Genomic DNA, 20,153 nt, shown 5'->3' on the forward strand with positions numbered 1-20,153 from the left:
TTGATCGCTGTTTCATAGACCTTCACGTGTCAGTGCAGCAGCGTTGAAAGTACCTGTAAGGAGGAAGTGATGCAACCACAAAGACATGTAAGAGCGGCTTGAAAACACTAACACTGTGGTTCGCTGACCTCAACGGAAGGAAAGAGACAAAGAGAGACAGGGAACGAGATAGAGAGAGTCACCTAGATAGAGAGAGAGTGTGACTGTTTGATAGGTGGTCAGAGGGTCTAAATGTCAAATGGTGACAGTTTGAAACATGAATGTCAAACTAGTGTCGAGGTTTTTGTTTTGTTTAGTTTTGAATGCATGTGATTTTGTATCTCATGCAATTCTCCAGCCACACTGTGCACAATACGATATATCCAGTGGATATGTTATCAAAAATGATAACTGGAATAAACATTAATCAGGTTAATGTTAGAGGAAACAAAAGCAGCCCCTGCAATCCACATTCTAATCTACAACTGTGACAATTTAATTGCTGCTGCCAAAATATTTGATTTTGAGTAAATTAGATCAGTAGCTAAAAAACAGTCTTGGTAAATGGAGCTTTATCTGTAAGTCAAGGCCATTAGCAGCCCTAGTCTGAGTTGCCTTGGGCTCTGTAATTAACTCCGCTCAAGCGCAGCTAAACAATTTTGACATTTTTCCTAGTCCAGAATTAACTGTCACAGCAGAGGGAGAGAGTAACCATCTTGTCACATTGAGTTTAACTGAGGATTGTGGAATGCTGTCCTGTTCTGTTTCTCTCTCTCTCTTGCTTTCTGCCTCTCTCTCTTTCTGTCTCTGTCTCTCTCTGTCTCTCTCTCTCTCTGTTTCTCTCTCTCCTAACCTGGATCTCATTTCAGTAATGTTTCATGATGAGCGAGGCGATGGAAAGTGTGACTAGACCTAATGCTTTGAACACCATCATCAGGTTACATTACGCTGCTAATTGTTAGGCAAAATGCATTCGTCTTACTTGTATGTATGGAGCAGAGGTCTGGACCTCGACTAGCTGAGGGTGAACGACAAATAAAAATTTCTTATGCACGTTGTGATGGTGGAAAATACAAAAAAACACCACACTGAGTGTTCTGCCACAATTTTACATACAATACACACATGTGAACTTTATGCTTAAAGTGATGCTGTTAGTAGCACACACACACATACACATACACACACACACCTACACACACACACCCCACACACACACACGCCACACTGAGGCTGTGTGGAACTGCAGATTCACCTGATTGGTTTTGCTGAGAAACAGAAAAATGAGTTGGCTGATGTGAATGGAAAAGCCCAAGGTACCGTAAACATGTAGCATACAGCATGACAACTCCCAAGTCACCCAGGAACTGCCTGGTTTCCAGTAAAGAATTATTTTCACAGTTAGTGTTTCATGTGTGGTTGTTCACAAAGGTGGAGTTACCCGTGGTAATGGGTTAGTCCACATATGGATAATGATCAGCAAACCTACATTGTTTGCTATCTGATTATTATCTGTGTAAATAGATTTCTACATTTCTATGTTTCTAAGTATGAGTATGTACTGTATTTTACTCATATTGTGGGGTAATAATCTTTTATTATAAGTTTTTATTTATTTGCAATTTGCAAATGCTCACACCATGGAGCAACAAATAAATAAATAAAAAAGAAGAACCCATTAATGACACATTATTGGTACCTCCTTTATTTAAATTATTAAATCCTCCTACTTGGCAGCTCTACAATATGCAGAAAACAATTTAGTGTCACCAAGATTTCTCGTCAAGCAGATGGCGAAGTAGAAGGCAGCAAACAAGCTAAAAAGTAGACCGCAATTTCTACCCCTGCATAGGAGGGTTTCCAGACTATTCAAGAGCTTTTTAATAATGGTATAGTTGACCTTACTCATTGCCCACACAATTACTCATTTAGTTCATAATAGACCATTTCTGCTAAGTTTCATTTATTGAGAAGACAAAGTTTTCAATCATTCCATCATCTTGGATGGTGGCAATGAGTAGTTGGGAGGTTATGAAAGCCATGTGATAATGTCTGACTAGCCCAAACGAAATAGCACCAAAGAAAAGTCAATATGGTGCAAATTCCCCCCTGATGAACACACATTAAACCAATCACCGCGCATTAGCATTTCTGTCGTCCACAGACCATTACCCAGTGCTGTAATTATACCACATATTCCATATATTACTTTGAATGAAAGAATGCCAATTACAATCCTTTTACTCTGTCTCTTAGTGTGCTGGCTGATGCCTCCATAAAAGTCTATGATTAAATTACTCAGGGGAAAGCACTCACATTTTATATGACAACCCCTGACGCATCGCTCAGCTTCGAATTCCCCAACCGGCAGCAAATCTTTTGAGAGGCTCTGAATGGGGACAGGTGGGTCCAGATGACTGAGAGAGACAGACAGACAAGTCCTTCCAGTTTTATGCTTTATGCTATTATTCTCTGTCCCGTTCTATTGATATAGAGCTGACTTACCTGCCATACATATTATATCGTCTGACAGGAACATTAGGACGAATGTTAGCTCATGATTGACCTACCACCATCAGCATTCTGTTTCCCTTCTGTCAAAATGTTAAGAAACACAGTTCTTATCATCTTGTAGCAGCGTTGTATCAGCACACCCAAGACGTTTGAACTGTGCATGTGTGAATGCTGGGGCTCTCCAGACAAAATCATAACCAAACAGGGGTTATTCAGAACTTTTTGTTTGAAGTATGTTTTAGCACAATCAGTAATACCCACAGCCAACTGCCCTTCTTTCAGTTGAAATACAGTCAAAGGCATAAAATGAATATACAGTAACTAACTACTCCCACATGTTCCGCTGAGGCTGAAAATTCCCTCATCTGAGACGAGTGTCTGTTGCAGACTGTAGGTGTACTGCACTGATGAAAACTGGACATAGGCACCATAAGAGAACCCTGTTTAAGGCACACAAACAGCACAGCAAGAACTTTACATAACACTTAAATGCTAGTTTATTCAAGAGTTTTATCTCCCCTGTTGATGTGCAGGAGCCATTTTAGACATACAGTGTGAAAAGTGGCACTCCAGAAAATTCCCTCGTATTTCACAGCAGAGAAACTGAAAAGTTGTTCAAGTCACGCTGGAATGTGAAAGTGCGAGTTCTGGAAAGACATGGGCTCGACAGACACAGAGGCCCTTCTGACAAGGAAGGAAAACCCTAACCTGTCAATCACGTCACTCCTCTGTCAATAGTTGTTTAATCTTCTGCTGAAAGCTGGTAGGTGCTGGATCAAGAGGCAGACAGGAGGTTAAAGGTGAGGCGAATGACAATCCCCCCACCGCAGGAGCATTTTTCCCTCACTGGTACGCATTTGGCTGAAAGGTAAGGACTCCAATCATCTCATTGTTTCTTATTTTAAAACCCGACATCTGATTTTTTTTAAAACATCAGGACTATAGCTCTGCTTGTGACAGTGATACTGATGAAACTGATACTAAGAGAGAAATGTGAAATGCCTGTTATCAACTTCTGCAGATGGCATAAAATGCGTGTGCCTTAGAGCACATCCTTCACGCCTTAAAAGCCATAAAAAACAAACAAACCCAACAACAACAAAAAAACAAAAAAACAAGCATGTTTAAGTGTGTTGCTTTATACTCTGGCTGCCTGAAAAAGACAGAGAGACAGTTGAATCAACTACAGTTTTATGTGTGGGTACAAACAAATCATAATGAAATGAGCACAGTGAAGACAATACCCCGGTTTGAACAAAAATACATTTGAGCTTATATAAGGCTCATCATCTCCATGACAACAGCTTTACTGGTAACGTGGCAACAAATTTGTGTATACAACATCTTCCAATTGAATTAAGCTGCACCTGTGTGCATTATGAATGGTAATAATAGAGTGAAAGCAACTGTTACAGTGATTCTGTTGCTGACTAGTTATGAGCATGAGTATGAATACGTGCTGTTTTGCATAGGGCTGATGTTTGAAATGATGCATTACGGTACATCAGTGTGAGATTAGTCAGCTAATAAGTAAACGTGGTAGTTAGATAACAAATGTTTGTTTTGTGTGGTATGAATTTAAAGTATGCTGTTGAAAATGACTAAATGTTCTTGCTTTTACATTTAAACGCGTCATTTGTTGCTCTTGTACAAACAAAAAAAAGCTAAAGAGAGCTATCACACACACACACACACACACACAAAAATCGTTAAACCTGCACGTAAAACTGCATATGCACAAACTCTATTGGCTATATGATGCAAATGGGAAAAAAAAACAGCCTGGTTGTGAACTTTTTCCATTTTGTTTACCACCGTGATAAAAACTAAACACTGGATTTTTGGAGAGGGGGGTAGAGCCGAGATGCATACAGTGAATTTTAGATCAGAACCCGTAGTAACACTTAAGAAGTGGTACAGTAAGAAGAGACTTCTTTCTGGTACACTGCCTGCTCTGTCGAATAATTGAAGAATGTCGTGCCAGCTTTGTCAATACAATTTCTCGGAGCGTAACAGTCCTGTGCCAATGAATATTTATGGTTAATACAGCTATTTGTAATAAATATTTGATGTTATGCACCAAGTTGGTTTTATAAAATAAGGGCACAGAAGACAGAGGAGAAATTTTTTTATCAACGTTAAATAGAGAAGTGATAGTAAACATCAAATTCGACTTACTGTGATCTCTTTTCCTATTAAAGTTGAGACGTTCAATTAAGCAATCATTGCATCAGGCACCTTATGCAACAAAAAAATCAAAACAAAATTCTCCTGTAATGAGTCATGGCGGCAGACAACTCGATGTGATGTGGTATCATGACCAGGTGACGTTTTTACTGGAAGTACTGTGAGAACAATATTTGACGGCACATTTTACACTGATGGTGATTACAAATGTAAGTTAATCTACTTTATTACAACTTTATTGTGTTGTAAAAACTAGAAAGAGAAACTTTGGCGTTCCTACTGTAGCTGAACGTTTTGCAGGTGATACAGATGGAGATGTGACATGTTTCACTTAAGTACCACAAAACGTGCAGCAACACAAGGTAACATATTGTACACTCGAAGTGTCTGGCAAATAACTTTTCCTTTTTTAAAAAGAAGTTGAGCAAAATGGAAAAATCAACAAATAGTAGCTGTAGCTGGTAACTTCTTCCACCACTCACAGAATTTCAAGTAGGGTTTCACTAGTGAAAGATTATAAATGTAGCATTAAGCTTGCATAGGAGGTACAACACGAGCAATAATTAAGCTATTAAACTCACACACGGTCCACAAGAACACAAACAAAGAGATTAAAATACTAAACAGTTAGCCGACAACAGCTGGAATGTTGTAATAGCTGCACATTAGTCTCTGACAGCTGCTGCTCAGTGTTGTTAGCACAAAGCTAATTGCAGCACAACTAAATTAACAAATAACAAATGATATGACAAAAAAAAAAAAAAAAAAAAAGCAGAGATAAAAATTGGTACTTATCAATATTTGCCTGGACCCAGATGTGACAAAAAGGTGCATGTACACAACGATGTCAGTTCAACTTTAGCTGCTATGGAAACATGACAGCAGTGTTTCCATAGCAGCAACTAAATGTTCAAGTGACACCAGCTGTTGGTGACTCATGAATACTTTGTCATCAAAAAGTAAGCACATTATAACATTAAAAATGAAACTAGCTTACTATTTCTGTACTAACGTCTTCAACTGGGTAATTTCATATCCTAGCTATAATTAAATCTATAATCAAATCTTTATGGAGTCATTACTCACAGTGAATATGATCATTTCCCATACAGATCGGATTACAATCTGAGTTCAGTAATTTCATGACTGATAGCCTACAGAATGCAGACGGGACTTTTGGAGCCTCCCCTATACATTTAATACATAGATTAAAAAAAGTACCACAACTTTCCAGAGACCAAGATAAGGTCTGTAAAGTCAGACTCATCCCTTGATACAGGTCCTATGTTGTCCAGATAATATGTCTGTGATTTATTTTTCATTGTGGCACCATGAACACACCACAGTAAACAAAACAGGTTGTTTACATCTTCTAGCAACACAAGGAAACGTTACAGTAATGCAGCAACTGGCTCTGCTGCAGCTGCTCTTCACTTGATCACATGTGTTTTCAATAGATGCTTCCTTGTCTATACCAGAATACAAACACTGAGATGGTAAATTAATGATAACGATGAAGATGTTTCAAATAAATGAGGTGTGCTAGTAAAGTTTGTAATAATACTTCTATGATTGAGGAGGAGGAGGGTGACTGCGGCAAATGGGATTTAAGATCAAAGAAAATGGGCAAAAGAAAGAAAAAAGAAAAAGGACTAAATGTTGTGTCTTTTAACACAAGCAGAAATTTTAATTTGTGATCTCAGATGGGGAGAATGGGATGCGAGGAGATGTGTGGCTGATTCAGTAAAAGAACCAAGCAAGATAAAAGCAAAACCCTGTAATGCACTGTGACACAAGGCTCACATCAAGAGCAGAGAAAAGAAATGGTAAAAAATGTTCGTCTGATAAAAAAGCCGTGTTTTCTGTCAAATATTAATAACTCTGTGAAAGGCTTTACCATCACAGCAGCTATACTGAATTTATAAAGAGGGCACAGTTACACAGAACAGTGATAAATAACTTCTGCAGTTCTCACAGCCACACCCCTTTCTCTTTCAATAGATGGGTACACAACACAGGCAGTTGCATCTATCTCACTGAACGCATAACCCTGTGTGTGCGTGCGCCTGTGCATGCTCAGTGTTCGTGCGGCTTATTTTTCACTTTTCCCTTTAACTTCCTGTGAGTTACCAGCGGTGGAGGAAATACTTTACAGCTGTACCTTTATTTTTATGCGAAAACACGGTTTAATGCACACGGAGAACAAAAGCAGGAATCTGGTACAATGTTTTGCTTCACTTGTAAATTCCTGTGCACCTACTTAATTTGCTTTGCGACCCAATGGTAAAGTGCATTTATAGAGCTGTTACATAACCTTTGCTTATTTAAGTATGTCATGAGCCTAGAGTGGCTTATGTAACTTTACAAGATGATATAAATCTGTAGATCCTCTCCTATTTTCACTTATCTAAAATCCACTATACATCTTTTGCGCTGATGGAAATGACTTTCAGAGAAAGTATCCTTGATGAGATTAGTTTCTCTAAAGAGGATGGTGTCTGCAAAATCTTTTACCACAAAATCTGCAAAATCTTGTACCACTGTTGCTGCAAATGGTGCCTGTCACAAGTGAGATGGAGGAAGAAAAGAGATGAACATTTTTCTTTTATTCAGCACATTCATAATTGATGATTTCCAAGTCTCCACAAAAGGAATGAAAAATCCTTTCATGACAGCAGAGATTGATGGCTGTTTGTTCATTTGTCATTCACAGGATTACAGGGAGACATTAAATGACTGTAGAATTTGGCATAATCATTTGTAAGAATGTAGTTTTCTAAAAACACCCCTTTCCCCTGGGAGTAAACTATGATACAGTCAAGATAAACCTGTCAGTGTGAATGTTTCTGGATGAGTGGTTGGAATGCTGCCCTGGCATTACATAACACAAATAATGACGCTTTCCTTTTATGTACCTCTCCATTGTGCTTTATAGACTAAAATCATTTCTAAAGGTTAGGACTAGTTACAGTCATAGCAGGCTGATTATAAAACGTTAGGTTATGAAAGACAGATTGGATATTTGCTGAGTTTGGAGACTATGAACATAGCATCGTGTTCCCTTGACAACTGATTCTAGATCAACTTTGGTGATGGTGGGGAACAGGTACACCTGGACTTTCAAAGAGCATGTAAATTAGTAGGATGTAGGTTATTCCTATAAATTCATATGGTTTAATAGAAGAAGGAAAAATATATGAATAAATAAAAGGTCCTGTCACATCTCACGTCTTCAATGATAATTATGAGCTGAACTGTATCAGAAAACCATAGTGTTTACATCTGCTTCCTGTTTGAGGTGAAAACATGTCTCACTACTTGTTGTTGCATATGAATATATTATATGCAATTAGTGAAAGATAACAACTGTAGGAAGTGACAACATATAAGTTATAAGTCACTCTGCCCCAAGTGGCCAAAAAAACAATGACACATCTATATGTTGACACCACAAATATACATACAAACAGGCCACCCCAGTATGTAATATTTCAAATGTTAATAGTAATAATGTCTTCACATAATCTTTAAATGCACGTTTAAATGTAATATTTTTACATTTTCAGGTTAAATGTCTTTTTGTCATTACTTTATTGCCTTAATTAAAAATGATTTGATGACATATTTACCAGTTTGCTCATGATCAACTCTGTGATATGCAGCAGCTGTCCTTATGTGTGAAGTTGATGTTTAGCAGGAACAACACTTGTTGCACTGATGGCTGATCTTGAGCTTGGCCACCAATTCACGAAGCCATTTCAGAGCATTTAAGTGGATCTCTCTCTTAAACTGTATGTGTCATTGTTGTCCTCATTCTGAAGCCCCCAACTCTGCCCCTGTAGCTGTCCGAACGGTCAGGGATGTTTTTAAGATCTCTCTGTATCACCCTTATTTGGCTCACAGCCTGCCCGACAGGTTGACAAGTCACTGGGAAAACTCCAGGCTTGCCAGATGGCCAGTCAATTTGTGAAAGCACATAACCGAGCTCCTGCGAACATCAGTGCATGCTAAATTACTAATTTTATTTAAGTTGTTTAGTATTCAGTAATATTCATACATCAAATCTGTGCAGCCAGAAGTAGTTCAGTAATCACAGAGGTTTAATATCAGGTTAACTGACCTTTTTAAAATAGCTTCATACAGTCAGCAACAACTGGTCTTCCTTCTACAACTGTCCATTGACACAAAATCTTTGTAAAATCATGTTTTCTGCATAGTCCTACATATTATTGCAAATTTTGGCAGGAGATACAGCAAAGGCAGGAAGTTACTGAGTTCTTTGCTTCCTGTAGGTTGCCAGTTGCTGTGGTGGAAACTATGAAACAATCACCGGCAAAGTTTTTAGTTTAGTTGACACAATGAGAGAGAGGACCTCTTGTCCCTAATATCTGCAACATGTGAAGGACAACACGACATTCAAGTCCAAGACTTATTTCAGTTGTCAACAACATTAATGCAGTGAGTCTAGGTGGTCTCACACGACCATCAAATCTAAATTTTGCAACATAAAACATACAATATAATCCACACTACAAACATGCCGTACAGACACATGCAAATCACATATTTACAGTACACTTCCAAGTTTTCTGTCACTTTCTATGTATGACTGTGCTGGGTACAAATGAATTTTATACATAACAACCAATGTTAGTGTTGAACCTTAGCCACCACAAAGTAGTAACTCTGGCTCTTGTGTGATGAGCATGACTTCCTCCAAACATACAACAGTGGACTTTGAGATACATGTTGTTATAGACAACCACACCAGGTTGTATTTGTCAGGCTCTATCCTTCAGAGGTAAACAACAAATAAGAAGCAGGTCTAACCTGAAGTCACAGCCCCAGATCCCAGAGTGGTACACAGCTCAGCTGTGACTGGGTGGAGACTCTTCTGGTCTGGTTAGGAGTTGTAGCTTTAGTTGTAGGCATTTAGAGCCATGTAGTGGTTCTTTGTGATATCAGCTTCCTTGTGTCTACACCTCAAGTCAAAATACTTCATACTTGCCACACAGACAAGTGTAACTGTACGGTTTATAAGTGACACAAAGGATGTTATTCACCAGTTTTCAGTATATTGAAATGACTTTTGACAATAGGCTATTACCTTGAAGTGAAATCCATGTTAGACACTGGGTATTTTAACACTACAGTTGTATCATTGTCAGTAATTGGTAACATTATAGGTTTATCAATGTGAAATTAATAGTAATGTGAATAAAAGTCATATTGTAAAAAGTTGTATTTTATAGTGTGGTGCAGGAAGACATGTAAAAATCTTGATGGTAGGACTTTGATGCTGTTTGTCTGTATCTATTCAAACATGTCATCTCTCAAAATGATTTCTCTCTTTTCAAACATGTAAATATTTTAATAAACATAATGGATTTGGATTCGATTCGTGGTCTGGGACATGGGTTTGAAAGCAGTGTTTTTACAGATAAAAGCAAACCCAAATCAAATTAAAGACCATGTCATTTTTAACATCAAACTTAATTTGAAAGCAATCTAATCAATAAATACCAATGTTCAGCTCAATTCAGGCTGAGATATTCTTTTATCCAAAGATAGAAATACAAATCTCCCCTTTGTGCGCTTTAGAAAAAGCAGAGAGTACAGTCACAGAGGTCGGTTTTCACATAAATATATACATTAATGCCACATTTTAAGACAACAGCAATTTACTGATCAAAGTTATAAAGCTGTTATTCAATGCAACAAATACTAAATGAAAATAATAATAACATATTGTTTTACTACTGCATGTTTTCAGCATGACATCTGAAAGGTCATCTCTTATTTCAGCAGGCACTGGAATTATAAAACAAACTTTAATTACAGTGAAAAGAAATCATGTTGCATGACTGTTACTGAGGTGTTTTGCATCTTTTAAAAACAAAACGTTTGTTTTAACAAGTGGAACAGATGTTAACACCAGCTTTAAGGGCTGCAATATTAAAAAGGTTCATAAAAATGGACGATTGACCTCAGAGCAGATCAGCAGAAACACACTAATGTATCTTCTCTTTCCTGTTACTTTAAAACCTTTCACATTCAAATGTCCTCTGAATGCAGTACGGGGATCTGCCTGGTAGCTATTACAGTATTTTGTCCATGTCTGCTGTGTGCTAGACTTCGGTGTCACCCCTCCACCATGCGAGCTGACCTTTCATATTTAACATAGCATGTTGGGTAAAGGTCACTACTGTTTTGGCTTCTCTCCACTGGTTTTGTTGTGTGATTGGAAATGCCCACAGAATCCTCGATATATAAATATTTCCATGTTGCTGTCAAAGACATGCAAAGGGCAAGTGATCATGGTGCGTTTTCAAGACGTGATTTTTGAGCTTTCCAATCATGTCAGGCTGATTAGCTCACAAGCATGTAGTGCTATAGTGTTTTGAGTTTCACCCTCTCATTAATTTCCATTACTTCTTTCCGGCCATGCCCAGCCTTGTTTTCTCATGACTTGAAGCCTTAGACGTGCAAAGCTTGAAATTAGTGTGAGAACGAATGTATCACATGTCACGAATTGAAAAATAAAATACTTTATTCTGTTATCATGGAGCGCATCACCTGTTCAGAGCACTATATAATCTAAGCATATTATATATTTTCCCTTTTATTCTAAGATGTTACTTTCAATGCTACAGCAATGTATTTTCTTACATTAGATTCCCCAATCATATAAAGTGCCTGCTGCTGGCTCCGCGTGACAGGTGTAGAAACTTAAACAGCCTCTTTGAAAATTGAATACCTCATTGCTGAAACGATGTGCATTATTTTATTACAGGCAGCTCTTATAGCAGATGGTGAGACACGTTTCCACTGTTCTGTGCTCAGTGTGTTGTTGAAACAAGTTTGACCTTCAACATATTTTACACATTTACCAGAATTTTGGACTTTTGTTTCATCACTCTGTCTTTCATTCTGTCATCATCTCCCTCTGTGGTAGTTCGGTTTTAAGACTCAGGAATGTGAAAGGCTCTAGTTAAGCTTCAAATGGCCCTCCTCCCTTTCCAATGAGATGGAAACATTAATCAATTAGGTTGGCCCTTAAAGGATCTGAAGGAGATGAAGCTCTCCTCTCTCTGAAAATGAAATGCCACAGACTTTTAAATCCAGTCAAAGGGCATTTTTCCCAATCGCGCTCTCTTCTTTTTCCCCTCCCTTTCATTCCCCACTCCCTGTTTCATTCATCTTCCCTCCCATCCCCCCTCTCATTTCTCATGTGCAACACAAGTAGAAGGTCGGGGGAATGAGAGGATGATGAAGAGGAGGGTTTATTCAGGAGTGAAATGGGAGGATGAGAGGATGATGAGGCTGTGAACACATGGGTAGGAATAACATATCTTTAGAAAACAAATCTAACAATTATGTGTAAAAGTTAAAAATTAAGTCAATTTGTTTTGATTTATATAATTTCTTATGCACAGACATGTCTTAACACACCAGTTTTCATATATATTTAACATTAAAATTACTTGATGAATAATAATGTAATCTAAGAAGAGGTCATATTTGTGTAAATAAATAGCAAATATTTTAGGTGGTTGGTTTGCATCTGGTGAAACTGCAACAGCAGCTAATTATTAGTATGGAAAAGGGTCAGGCAGAGGGTGGAGTGGACTCCATGAATGGCAGTTGTTTCAATGGCCGATTGTCCAAAGGAACAAGAGACAACATAGTCTCATTATTGAAGGTCAGTGGCTAGAAAAGGTTAGCAAAGGTTCAGCATTGAACAGCCCTTTGTGGTGCGCCTGCCACAGCCTCACACAGAATTTATTCACACAAGCTTTGATACAAAACTCAACTGTGCGTTGGTAAAGAGAAGTGCAAATTCTGCGAAACAGTCTTTGGCACATAATTGTTGTTATTCTGGAACTGTCAGTCGTTTTAGTTTATTTGCCCATTTTAGTTCAGTTGATCTTGTGTCAGGAAATGTTTCTTAGTCCTGCAAGTTTACTTAATATCATCTTTACTTACCATAGAGAGGCCTGTTCCCAGGAAACATGCTCAAACGTGATCTTATGGTGAAGCAAATAAAATTTACTAGAGGTTAGAAGGACTCATTAAAATATCTGCTGAAAACAATGGTGTCCTTGTAACAGTTTGAGATGTGTGTCAGATTTCTGCAATATGAACCCACTGTACTTGCTGTGTCTACAAAGTCTGAATGTTTCAAATGGACCAAAGTTGTATTGCACCAAAACCTGTCATGTCTTCATTTCCACTGTTTATCTTCATGATACTTTCCTACAGCCCCGTTTAAATACATTTTTCTAGGCCTCCACTTATGGTTATAGATGTTTTGCACGAAATAAACACAGTCAGTCGATGTGCCTGTTTGAGGTGAAACAGCCAGAGTTACTGAACTGAACAGTTTTTTCGTTCAACACATTTACAGTAAGTAGTAGGTGAAAAATTAAGAACTGGAGCATCAAAATGATATATGGAAACCAAAGTCACTTTATTCAGGGTATTTACTAACCACTTTTATAAGCTGCTCTATCACAGTGATTCACAGAAAACAAAACAGAGGTGAGGCTTTTCCATTAATAATTTCCGTAGGTTTGATTTTTTTCTCAGCTGCTGCTCTGTAATACTTTAAAACACTGTGTCTTCAGTGTAAATTATGACCAATCATGACTCATCTCTCTGCTTAATGGACCTATTGAGCTATTTCCTGTTTACCATCGCTTTGCTATTTGCTGTACTCGGGAAAACCTTATTTGGATTTGTTACCAGTCATCCAAGGTAGTAAAGTTACAACATTTATATTTGTGCTAAATTAGATCACAGAGAAAGGATTTCAAATTTGGGTTAAGGAGCATAAAAAGCAAAAACTTCCATGTGAAAAATAACTTGGCATTGCTCAGATATTTTAACACAAAGAGCTTATCCTCCTGGTGAGAATTTCCAAAACTGAAAGCTTTGACCTGTTTTTACAAAAGAATAAACATTAATATTTTACACGAAATGACCAACCACGTAAGTCGTGCAGTGTCTGATGAATCTGCACCTTGACAGCTTCACTTCCCATAACTAGTGGGGGGGAACGGAGGTCTTATTATAGTGACATTAAATAACACTTGCATAACTCTAACTAGCTTATTTGTTACAGATGAGAGAGTAGGCTAATGTGCATTCTCTCATGTGGAGGAGGAGGAGGAGGACCACTTAGGACCACTGAAATACACAGCAGCTAAAGGGTTTTTATTTTTATTTTTGCACAGGACACATCCTGTTCTTTTATATAGACAGTTATAAAGATATTTTTACACCAGACTCATCAATCTCCCATCTACAGTACTGTCATTCACAACTGCTCCTTTCATCATGTTTCCAGCTGACTTTTGTCCGAACCTTGTTTGTTTGTCAAGTTATAGTTCTTTTGTGGGCTCATTTTTATTCTTCTTATCATTTGATACCAACAGTAAGTGGCTACAGTCTTTGTATAGGCTCTGTGATGCTGTACTTAAGCTGCACTCAGTGATGCTTTGAGATAAAGGCTACCAGGCTAACAACACCCTACAACAGTGGATGGTGGGTATGTCATTAGCATTACAGGAAACTGGTACCAAAGTATTAGAGAAATGAAAACTGTGGCGTCAAGTTTGGTGGCTGCTTTCAGTTCATCCTGAGGGGGACAGAAACGTCAGTACCACATATTGTGGCCAATACCTGTGGAAAACTTCAGAACCGTCAACCTCACGTTGGTGCTATATATATATATATATATATATGTCTCTATATATATATGTGTGTGTATAATAAAATGTCTAAAATGTAATAATAATAAAAAAAAAAAACAACAACTCCAGACTGCAGAGTGACTCTTACAATGAGTCATGAGTTTAGTCACTACAAGTGAACTGCTACTGGGAACATTTAAGTGTTACACACATATCAACATTTGCTAATTATAATATGGTCTTTCTTTTGTTTTTACATATTGTATTGTATATTTGTTTTTATATATGTTATTATTTTTCCAGTGCAAGAGCAGAACAAGTCTGGAGTGACCTATTTCCTACTCATGCTTTCATCGTACATTAAAGGTAAAATGTTGAGCCACCGTTTCTGTGATAATCACTTTATCAGTTGCAATCAACTTTGAGCATTTACAGCATAAGATAGTTTTTCTCCACTCTTGTACTACGCTTGTCATATAGTATAAAAATAATATCCAAATAACAAGTGCGAATGTGATAAAGACAGTTGTTCACTTGTTAATCACTCGCAGTGATGCGAAGCAAAAAAAGGAGCAGCCGAGAACGAGCAAAAAACTTGCGAAGGAAGAATTGTTTCTTTGATGTTGTTTCTCGCCCGTTGGTGCTAATCAGTGGACATTTCCACGTGGAAGAAGATTTAAAAGCCCACTTAAATTCAAGAGGAGAAAACAGAGATCTAAAGGACAGAGTAGAAAATGTTACTGCCTCTGTCTTATGCCACTTGTCTGGAAACGTTGTGTTTTAATGTGAAATTGCACATCATTCTACAAAACTGACATTTTCTCACCAAAGCTGCTCGCCTGGCATTTGCAACATTAAAAATAAAAGTATTAGTTTTTTTTAAAAGGCATGAGTGCTGCTGACATCATCAGCATCAGGGCTGTAACCCTTAATGGAAAATATTATTTTAGATTTTCCACTCATTTCCTGGTGTTAGCAGGAGCTCAGAGCAAGGCCATAAATAGCATTTGTTCCACGATTGCTTTGGGTGAATGAATGTATTTCAAGGTGGTATGTTCGACGATTTGATTCTCATCCTACGTCGGAAAATAATTCTTCTTGAATTTTTAATTTCGCGTGCCTTTGCCTCTCTCCCTGTGTCATTTTCCCTTTTATTTACATGTTACACCAGTATGAGTCCCTACTTTGTTCACCCTATGACCTGCAACTAATTCCACCCTCTGTCTCAGTCTTTATGAATCCTTCTCTCACATCCACCCCTTTCTTAATTTCCATTTACCCAATAACTTCCACCCCCTCTTTTTTTCTTTAGCACCTAATTCCCTCTCTGTCTGGCTAATATTTGGTGGTTTGCAGCACCACAATGACACATAAACTGCACACATTTTGCCATAAAGCTCCTAGTACTACATACTCCTCGGTGACAGTGACTAAGAGGCTGAGTAAAAGAGTGACGGTACACGTGAAAGACAGAAGAAATCAGGCAGACAGTGACGCAGAGGTACAGGATGAAAGGAATCAGTACCCTTGTGACAGTTAACCTTACAAGCTTGGAGTCAGGACAGCCTGAGTTGGCAGCCGATGGCAGATCGCCACAGCAAGCCCACGGTGCGACCCATCTGTGCCTGGTATTAAAGCAAGCTCACAACCCAGGGCCTGAGCCGCCACGCTGTGTGATAGCTACACGGACATAGGCACAGTCCTGAGGGGGCCAACAAGTCACCCACTGGGATGACAATGGCAGCTTGGTTAACACAAACACACTCTTAAAGTTGTAAAAAACAAACAAACAAAAGAATCATCTCACACATTCGACAAAGCACAGAAAGAAGAGAAGCTCACATTGGCAGGAATACTTCACTTACATGTTGCTCTGCTTTTCAAAAACACATTAATGACTGCTCCACCCTATTCTTGAAAGCAGTGCGATACACATTTGGCTGTGAGCGATATTTTTCCTCTCTGCACCTATTTGAAGCTGCGGTTGGACATTGTTCTGTGTTTACATCCTGTTGTGCCGACCGCTGAGCGAGCATGTTTTGCGTTAGTCCAGGTGTGTGTGATTTGTGTTGTTTTTTTTTGTGTTTGTGTGTTTCTTCAAGGGTCACAAATGGAGCACAGCAGCGTTATACAGTATATTATCTCAGTTAACATGTCTATTGTCAGTGTGTATTCCACTGCCTACTGACTGCAGACATACATCAAAATGAAATACAGTGGAAAAAAAGTACATTTCTGAGATAGCCGTGGGCAGGAGTGAGATGAAACAGTGTTTGTCAAACATGATAGTTTAGCGTGAATGCGATGATCTAAACTTTGCCAGTAATAAACATCATAACAGGTTCTTGAGAAGAATAATCATGCATTCATGAAAATGTAATCAATATTTCTGTTGCAGCTCTTATCCCCTGCATGCTGCTTCACAACCTTAATGACATGTATGTGTACAAACTGTAAAGGTGGCTGCCAGCCATGTCACTCTAATGTTCAGCCCAATGCGTCTGTGTTAACGGATATTTAATTCCGGTCAGTGCCATTATAAAATATGACGATGGGAAGCTCTTAAGGTTTGTACGTTCTCTGGGTTAAATTTTCCCAATCGTACTGAGATGATTGAGCTTAGACGGTGATTTCCCTCTTTAATGTTTCATTTTTACAGCACTAAAGTTGTGTCATGCAGATATTTTTCCACCTTTTTATAAATGTCACAGCAGTATATGTTATTTCTAAAGACACATTCTGACATAATGTTATCTTATAAATAGGACCTATGGTGGATGTTCTCTCAAGTACTGGATTACAACCTTGAGGTAGTTTTACTTTTTTATTTCCATTTCAGACAATTTTATATCAAAACATCTCTGCAACTCCAAAGGCATACACACTTTTTTACTCCACAACATGAATCCGACAGCAAAGGTGTCTTTGCAAATGAGGTTTTATGTACAGAACCCAGATTTAGTTGATAAATGTCATCATTGTAATAGATTACACAACACAACACAGTAAAGGGTTGGGATGGTGATCTGAATGAAGTAGAGTATCTGTGGTATCAGATAACACGATCCAAGTTAAAGTGGACTCAATCTCCACTGCACCCCCCTCCCAAGTGCAGTCTACCCAGCCCCACAGACTCGCAGGCCCCTCCTGTGGCCGGTAGAGGTCGCAGCTTAGCAGTCTCTGCGTGTGGACGCGGACGCATGGAGGGATGTGAGCGCTCCCTCATGACAAAGCTGTAGCGCGTCTGGAAACCGGGAGCTTGGAGCTCGGGCGTTTTGGGAGAAACTGTCGACAAGATCGTTTGTGCAGCTTCACCTGCGACACGACCTGCTCGGCTCGCTGACAAACTACTTCCCTGACCGGTTTGCTTTTTTTATCTTGTGGTTTTTACGCGCCGGACCGATTCCCCCCTCTTTTTCCCCCTTGTCGCTCTCTCCAAGTGAACTTTATAGGGATGTTGTGTCTGAGCATCATCGTGCTCAATAACCAGACAGTGCAGAACTAAGAGAAGAGTCCACGAGTGGGGAAACTCTTGTTCTACTACTACTTTTGTACGGTTTAATACACCAGAGAAAAGGAGAGAGAGAGTGTGTACAGGAGGGAGAGAGAGAGAGAGAGAGAGAGGAGAGAGAGAGAAGTCTCACAGGTTTTTGGAGCTACGCTTTCATGCCGTCAGTCTTGCGGACTCTGAGATGGACGTCAGATTTTATCCAGCTCCCCCTTCAAGCGTGGGTTCATGTACGTTACCGACTGACTCCGGTTTGGACTATTACCACTCGAACAAGGTAAACAATTATCTCTAGTTTCCCAGCGTATAGCCGGTCAGATGTGCAGCCCTCACCGTGGTGCTGATGCTTGCGCACACAACTACACAGCTTACGGTGGCTCCATAGATACGCGTGGAGCAGACGCAGTGTGTCGGGACACTGAGTGACAAGTGCCACACTTTCAGCCTCGGGATAGATGGAGAGAGACCGATTGTAGTTTGCATTATCGCTTAACTTTGTTGCCCCTGCGGTGTGCTGATAGTCAGAAAGTGTGCAGAAGGCAGCACACGGCACATGTTCCGTTTTTTGCCTTACATTCCTGTTTGTTCACCTGGTTGAAGTGGGGGTGCGTTGTCCCGTAGCTGTCCGGTGAGCGGAGTTGGAGCGCGCCTCGCTCCAGCGCACTGGAAACACTGGCGAGTGCTGCGTCTGAGCAAACTGGACGCACAACGAATGAGTGCTTATTTATCATAGCCCTTTAAAATCAGATGATACGTATACCTACAAATGGCTCACTGTGTAATGCAAACCTCTCCAACTTAACTGCGGAAACACAAAGCTCGTATCTCCTTCACACAGGTTCCCACATGGGTCAAAGCACAGTTAGTGCAAGAAACAGCTCTAAAGATGACCTCTCAGTGTGATGGTGCTTTTTATTGATTTGTATGACAGTATAATCTATATATCATGTAGTAATTATTTTAGTTGCATATCCATTTATCTTATTCTGTTTAATCTCTCGACAACAGTGATTCCATAAAACAAACCAGAGGGAGCCAGCCATTTCGCATACATCCAATCTCACCCATGCATATATAACTTTGAAGTCATGAATTATTCATGAGCAACTTAACCGTGTGAGTTTAAATAATAATGATAAAAGAAGTGTCATTTTGCAATTTCTCCTAATCTTGTTTGTTCATATCAATACAGGCACAGAGTCAGGAATAGCACAAATCATTGGCCATATTAATATAACCTCAGGACTTTGTTGATAAACTGTGGGGGGAATATGTGTCATGACTGGATTATAACTGACCAGCTTCTGTTAGGAGGAAAGTTGCCAGTGGTTTGTTTTGTTTTGCATAGTTAATTATCGTGAAGTTAACTGAATTATTGATATTTCTCTCAAATGTCATGGGACCTACTGTAAAGAGATCACTGCTGGCTGTTACACTCTCCCCACGCCAAACAACGCTGCTGCGTCTTTGTTTTACTGGTTCAGGTTTTATACAGATAACAAACACACACACACACCTACCTAATAGTTCAAGATTGCATCAAAACCACAGTGGTAATTTCTGTGAGTGTGGTCAGTGTAAAACCTCTCTAAACATTTGTCACTAACAACTGGGCAGAGCAAGAAGAAGAAGGCATTTTATCCACAGGCATTTAAATAGGTCTGCTTGCCTTAGCACCTGGAAGGGAACCAGCAGGCAGTGAACATTTGCTGATGACAAAGTGAAACATTATAGCACAGTGCACTATTTGAATTGGTTATCTCCACATTCATGCACACAGTCACCTGCATGTAACACAACACACGCACAGCCCCACACTACACATTCACACATAGTTGCAGAGTGGTTTTAATTACAAAGTGTGATTTCTTTACATGCACAGCAGGCTCTCCTTCACCCCCAACCTTACTGTAACGCAAACGTCAATCCCTAAACTCTAACTAAACACATGTTAAACAGAAATAGCTCGGCATTAAAGAGAGAACTGGCAATATATCACATGTGAGTCTGTCTTCTACCAGACACGCGCACACACGAGCACGCACAGTGGTTGCAGACGTATATTTAAGATCTCTGTGGGACTTGTTGGTCTGTTGGAGGCCATGTTTCAGGTCTTGTAGCGTTAACACAATGAACTAGTGTTAGCAATATGTAAGTTATAATAATTCAGTGAGTGTACTGTAGAGGTGTTTGGCTTGATAAGAAGGTTTGGGTTTCAAGGACAGAATCATATAACATTGTCATTACTAAAGTAACAGCTGTGACTAAGA

General features: G+C 39.1%; 1 pseudogene; it reads left to right on the forward strand.

The window, feature by feature from the left end:
* The first annotated feature begins 17,584 nt into the window (after positions 1-17,584).
* The window catches only part of LOC113155478, an 84,324-nt pseudogene continuing 81,755 nt past the window's right edge, over positions 17,585-20,153 (forward strand).

The sequence above is a fragment of the Anabas testudineus genome, chromosome 5 (assembly GCF_900324465.2).
Source record: "Anabas testudineus chromosome 5, fAnaTes1.2, whole genome shotgun sequence".
Lineage (NCBI taxonomy): Eukaryota > Metazoa > Chordata > Actinopteri > Anabantiformes > Anabantidae > Anabas > Anabas testudineus.